This window comes from Trachypithecus francoisi, unplaced genomic scaffold (genome assembly GCF_009764315.1).
Source record: "Trachypithecus francoisi isolate TF-2019V2 unplaced genomic scaffold, Tfra_2.0 Contig01440, whole genome shotgun sequence".
NCBI classification, from domain to species: Eukaryota; Metazoa; Chordata; class Mammalia; order Primates; family Cercopithecidae; genus Trachypithecus; species Trachypithecus francoisi.
This window is the reverse complement of record NW_022681431.1, coordinates 22,177,392-22,183,790: the sequence shown is the minus strand read 5'-3', so window position 1 is coordinate 22,183,790 and position 6,399 is coordinate 22,177,392. Positions and strand designations below refer to the sequence as shown.

The window sequence follows — 6,399 nt, the reverse complement described above, 5'->3', positions numbered from 1 at the left end:
TTATAGAATGTTTGAGAATCTTCAAGGAGGAAAGAAGCTAAATAAATTTGCAATATTATTTCAGAGAAGAAGGGCTGGTTAAGCCAGCATTGAAGCATTCCATATTTATTTCATAACAAATTTGCAAGTCAAACAGAGTTGGCTTTATTTATTATTTATTTATTTATTTTACCTCAGCCTATTCTGATGCTCAAAAAACCCACTTGGGATTTAGAACTCCATCTGGTTCTTCTAGTTTCCTTTATTGTCATTTGTAATGAAGAGTTTTCAATAATTTTTCAGGAGGACAGCTTTGTTCATTGATTTGTGAAATAGAATGATACCCAGATCAGTTTATGCATATCTACGAGTCTTCAGAGGCTAAAACAAACATATTAAAACCTGCTTATGTCAGAAAAAAAGAACAGTGATAGACAGAGAGAAACTACTTTAACACTATTCTCTTTGACAATGGAAGGGATAAATTTTTCTTGGTATCAGCATCAGTTTACACTCATACAAAAATTCACATTCATATTTACAATTCTAAAATATGTCCATATCATGTATAAACCGTCAGAAGCACTGATTACACTATTTTGTTCTTGCTTTGATTTACCTTTCAGAATGAAAGATGGGTTTTATCATAACAAATGAAAATAAGAGATCCCATCTTTAAACATGATTAAAAATAAGAACTGAATTCAATATCCTCACAGGGGCTGGTGGAGCACTTGTAACTTTCTGTCTGAGCAATGTTTTGCAGGTTGACTACATCCTAGGGCTTGCAGCAGAGATCTAAGTAGACAAGCCTTTGAATTGAGAATGAGCACCCTCTGTGGCATTCGGAGGTGAGGCTGCTCACATGGGTTCAGTGACCCTGGAAACTAATTCCTCAGCAGCCAATCTTTCAATAGGAAGCCTGTAATTAAATAGGTAAAATGGCAATTGGTGGCTTGATTAAAGTGGGAGGATGGTGAGAATATTTCTACCTTTGGAAACACAGAAAATTTATCTAATGCTAATTCTTTCCCCTAAATACCATACTCTACATTTCTTATTCAAACCACTGATATTTATGTTTATTACTTAATTTTTTTTTCTAAAAGTTGAACAACACAAATGCTGCCAGCAGATCTATTGCTGATATGAATTCTCTGCAGGCAGAAACCCATCTGATCATCACTCCAGCAACTCCAAGGGCCTTTATTAACTTGGCAAAGTGATTTTATGCATTGCAGAGGGCAGGTAGACTAACAAACCAACACAAGTAATCCATGCAAATTATCAGTTTCACTCGTATGAAGAGCCATCCTGTTAGCACTCTTATTTCTTCAGAGACAATGGATTTAAGCCTCTTTCCATAAGAACAGCCCAAACTTCCAGAGTAGATGCCATGCTATATGAACTTTATTATAAAATAATAACAAACTCTTCTCCCGTTAGTTCGGCTCGAGAAGCCGTGAGTAGCAAAGTCTCACGCGACACCTTGTAGGAGGCGGTGCGGGAAGTTGTGCACCGGAACCAGCACAAACGCCTCAAGTTCCTGGATACGGTGTAGTTGCAAATCATCTTGAAGAATTATGACCCCCAGAAGGACAAGCGCTTCTCGGGCACAGTCACACTTAAGTCCGCTCCCCGTCCCAAGTTCTCCGTGTGTTTCCTGGGGGAGCAACAGCACTGTGAGGAGCCCAAGGCCGTGGATATTCCCCACATGGATATCAAGGCTCTGAAAAAACTAACAAGAATAAGAAACTGGTCAAGAAGCTAGCCAAGAAGTATGATGCAATTTTGACCTCAGAGTCTCTGATCAAGCAGATCCCACGAATCCTCGGCCCAGGCCTAAATAAGGCAGGAAAGTTCCCTTCCCTACTCACACACAAGGAAAACATGGTGGCCAACGTGGACGAAGTGAAGTTTACAATGAAGTTCCAAATGAAGAAGGTGTTACCTCTGGCTGTGGCTGTTGGTCACGTGAAGATGACAGACGATGAACTTGTGTATAACATTCACCTGGCTGTCAACTTCCTAGTGTCATTGCTCAAGAAAAACTGGCAGAATGTCCGGGTCTTATTATCAAGAGGACCGTGGACAAGCCCCAGTGCCTATGTTAAGGCACATTTGAGTAAATTCCACTGTTACCAGTCAAAAAATAAAGTAAAAAATAAAACCAGGCTGGGCGCAGTGGCTCAGACCTCTAATCCCAGCACTTTGGGAGGCCGAGGCAGGTGGATCACAAGGTCAGGAGATTGAAACCATCCTGGCCAACATGGTGAAACCTCCACTCTACTAAAAATACAAAAATTAGCCGGGCACTGTGACAGGTGCCTGTAGGTAGTTCCAGCTACTAGGGAGGCTGAGGCAGCAGAATCACTTGAACCCAGGAGGCAGAGGTTGCAGTGAGCTGAGATTGTGCCACTGCACTCCAGCCTGGTGACAGAGTGAGACTCTGTCTCAAAAAGAAAGAATAAATAAATAAAAATAATAATAATGTAGTAATTATTATTATAATATTGGTCTTTGGTATTTGTGGTAGAATAAAACCACATGTGTCCCCTTTTCTAATTGAAAATGACTCATCCTGAAGCAATAATCATAGTAGACACAGAAGCAAAAGCATTATATTCAAGGAAATGAGGTAACTTCAAAGCACAATAGATGAAAATTAAAAGCTGTTAGTCAAGGATAATAAAGGAGTTGTCAGGAGAGCTCATTCCCAAACATGTAAATCTGAAGATAACAAGCAGGTTTTGTTCACAGAATCCCCCAACAGCTGAGAAACTGGGCACTGGGAAGACTGAAGTGGAAAAACAAGGTGGGACATCAAAAGGGTGAGTCTAGATTAACAGACAACAAGAGAACAGTTAAAAGCCCAGCTTCCAACACCACTTGGAGCAGAAAAGCAACACCCTGCACTATCTTTATAGGAGAAAATGGGTCATTTTTCTGGAAAAAAAATAATAAACCAGAGAGACTTGGAGTTATAGGCAGAAGATCATTAAGGTGAAGTGCTGTTCTGAAGGCAGAATGATTAAGTTAAAGTGTGCCTATTTGATGATTATTAGGCCTCCAGCTTTCTTTCCTCAGTCAATCACAGAAGAGACACAATCTGGTGTAAACTCACCACACTCTCAGGCAGGAGACTGGAAAATTTATCTCAAGACAAACTAAATCACTAAGTCTTATCAGACCCAAGAATTCTGCATCTAAGCCAACCATTGGGAAAGCTTATCAACAGATCATTTGATACTACAGAACTACAGTAAGGCTGAGTAATTGAGACAAAAGTATCTTAGATAGTTGAGGGTACAGTAATGAAGAAAATAGGAAAGTTAGTTGTAGGTATATCTGAAGCAGTTAGATACCCCCAACCCCCTTCACCACTATAGTAGGCAGAATCTCAAATGACCCCCAGGATTCCCATGCCTGGCACACATACTTTATATGGTCCCTTCCCTCGAGTTTGGGGGAAATGTGTGAATATAATGGTATATCACTCCCTTAATTAAGTAACATTATTGAGTCCTTCTTGCATTGCCATAAAGAAATACCTGAGACTGGGTAATTTATAAAGAAAAGAGGTTTTATTAGCTCATCATTCTGTAGCCTGTACAAGCATGGTGCTGGCATCTGCTCAGCTCCTGAAGAGGCGCTCATGATAGAAGGTGAACCAGGAGCAGGCATGTCACATGGTGAGAGCAGCAGCAAGAGAGAGTGGGGAAGGTTCCACACACTTTTAACAAGATCTCGTGAGAACTCACTCATTGTGATCCCATGGATCACAGTGGGGTCATGGATCTGCCCCCATGACCCAAACACTTCACACCAGGTCCCATTTCCAACATTGGGGATTAAATTTCAACATGAGGTTTGGGCAGAAACAAATACCCAAACTCTATCAGTCACCTTGTATGGTAAATATGATGGGAGGGTCCCTCCTGGGACTACATGATCTTTTTTACAACTCCCTCTTGGTGGGCTAGAGAGAAATTCCCCTGCTGGCTTTGAAGAAGTAGCTACTATGTCGTAAGAGGGTTAGGATCAGCCAACAACCAGCAAGGAAATGGAACCCCAGCCTAAAACCACAAGGCATTTAATTCCACCAACAACCTGAATGAGCCTGGAAAAAGATCCCAAGCTCCCAAGAAGACAGCCAGAGGACACCTTGATTTTGACCTTGTGAGAAGCTGAGTAGAAGACTATTATGCCAATTATGCCAAGGCCAGACTCCTGACCTACAGAACTGTGAGATAATGAATAGGTGGACGTTAAACTGCTATCATTGTGAAGCGCATTCACTGGGTGCAGGTTACTGACTAGTCTGAGTCGGGTGAGATATAACACCCACACACAAGGTTACACGAAGCAGGTTTATTAATTATACATAGGCAGCAAGGGACAATAGAAGCCTAACACTCATGTTGAGCCAGGCTCCTAAATGAATGTCATGCCCCTAAAGCTCAGGAAAGCTGCCTAGGGTGGATGGACTCTCATCTCTATGTGCCTCTCTTGCAGCCAGCCCACCCTGGGCTTTATACCTCAGGGTCACAAGACTGGCTGGGCTGACCCTCTTAAGGATGTCCTGTTTCTATGGGGGAACTGGAACAGACTCTAGGCTGATCCTACCAGTTCCTCCTTACATCAAGGTGTTCCATTCCCAGTACATTCCACAGTTACATTGAGAACCAAAAGTGAGAAAGAGGGAGAAGAGCTGAATTTCTCCAAGGCTACCCAGAGAACTCTTTCCCAATGATTGTTTTAATTTGTTACTCAACCATAAAAATCTATACACCAACCAAAGGAAGACCTTTAAGAGAGGCTGAGATACTTACAGGGACCTGTATTTGAAGGCACCAAGATCAGCACAGGGTGGGTGCTCTCTGTAGCAAATTGGGTGTATTGTCAGGAACCTGGCAATAAAAAAATGGCACACTCAAACTAGATAATTAAAAAGAGTTTAGTAAAATGGCCCATTAAAATGCATGAACATTGGCCGGGCGTGGTGACTCATGCCTGTAATCCCATCATTTTGGGAGTCCAAGGCAGGTGGATCACAAGGTCAGGAGATCGAGACCATCCTGGCTAACACAGTGAAACCCCGTCTCTACTTAAAAAAAAAAAAAAAAAAAATACAAAAAATTAGCCGGGCATAGTGGTGGGCACCTGTAGTCCCAGCCAGCTACTCGGGAGGCTGAGGCAGGAGAATGGCATGAACCTGGGAGGCAGAGCTTGCAGTGAGCCGAGATCGCACCACTGCACTCCAGCCTGGGTGACAGAGCGAGATTCCATCTCAAAAAAAAAAAAAAGAACATTAAAGAAATGAACAAAGGATAGGGCAGTATTCCAGGAACAGCAATGGCAGGAGCCATTACCACTTCTAGGTCTGAAGGGGCAAGGATATGGAGTAGATACTAGAACTCAGAGAGTAGCTGTACAGAAAAAGCTATTATTTGCAGGAGCAGTGTACTTCAGCAGAGGGTTGCAGCTAACTTAAGATAAAACCATCATTGAAAAACTCTGAGCAACATAAATGTAGATGTCTTCTCCTTTCCTCTAATCTCCTGATAGTGTCTACACAGAGTGAGCCAAACAAGAAAATAGAGATGAGAGACGTTCATTGGTGTATCTCATTGGAAGCATGAATGAAATTGCATTCAATTAATATATTTATTTTAGGAAAGATATGTATTTTCCTCCTTTCTTAGCCACACGACCCTCAAATTTGATCTGGGCACATAGCTACTTGGAATAAAGTCTGTATTAATAGCCTTTTTGCAGATGAGTGAGCTTCTCAGGGCAATTGTTGGGAAGGAAAAACATGGAATGGAATACGAAGAGACAGAGAGAACTTATTTACACAGACAATGATGTGTGCCCATTACTGTCTTTCTCCCTTTTCCAGGTGACAAATGTCTTTTACACAGGGTCTCAACAGCAGAGTGATATAGATTTGAACTAAGCCTACTATTGTATTTTAAATAAATTACTAGGAATAAAGGGAAGAAATAAATAATTAATGAACACAAACCATAGCTGTAAAGGTCCTCATTTCCAGAGCCAGTCACAAGCTCTAAGTTAATAGTCGTAGCTACTTTTTCTCATCACCCATTTTATCCTACCTAGGCCAGATGCTTGCAGAGAGTAAGGAGAACATTACCAGAAATTAAGCACAGAGTTCACTCATCTGCAAAGAAGACTGTTAATATAGACTTTACTCCAAGTAGCCATGGGCCTAGCTCAAATTTGAGGGTTGTGTGGCTAAGGAAGAGGGGAAAAAAGTATCTTTCTTAAAACAAATATATTAATTGAATGCAATTTCATTTGTGCTCCCAATAAGATGTTGGTATATTATTTGTTTTTTATTTTGTTACTATATTATGTTTGTTTTGAATTGAATAAAAATAATCTTTTTAAATGGAA

General features: G+C 41.0%; 1 pseudogene; it reads left to right on the top strand.

The window, feature by feature from the left end:
* Nucleotides 1-920: 920 nt before the first annotated feature.
* LOC117092077 lies at nt 921-5,938 on the top strand (annotated as a pseudogene).
* Nucleotides 5,939-6,399: the final 461 nt, after the last annotated feature.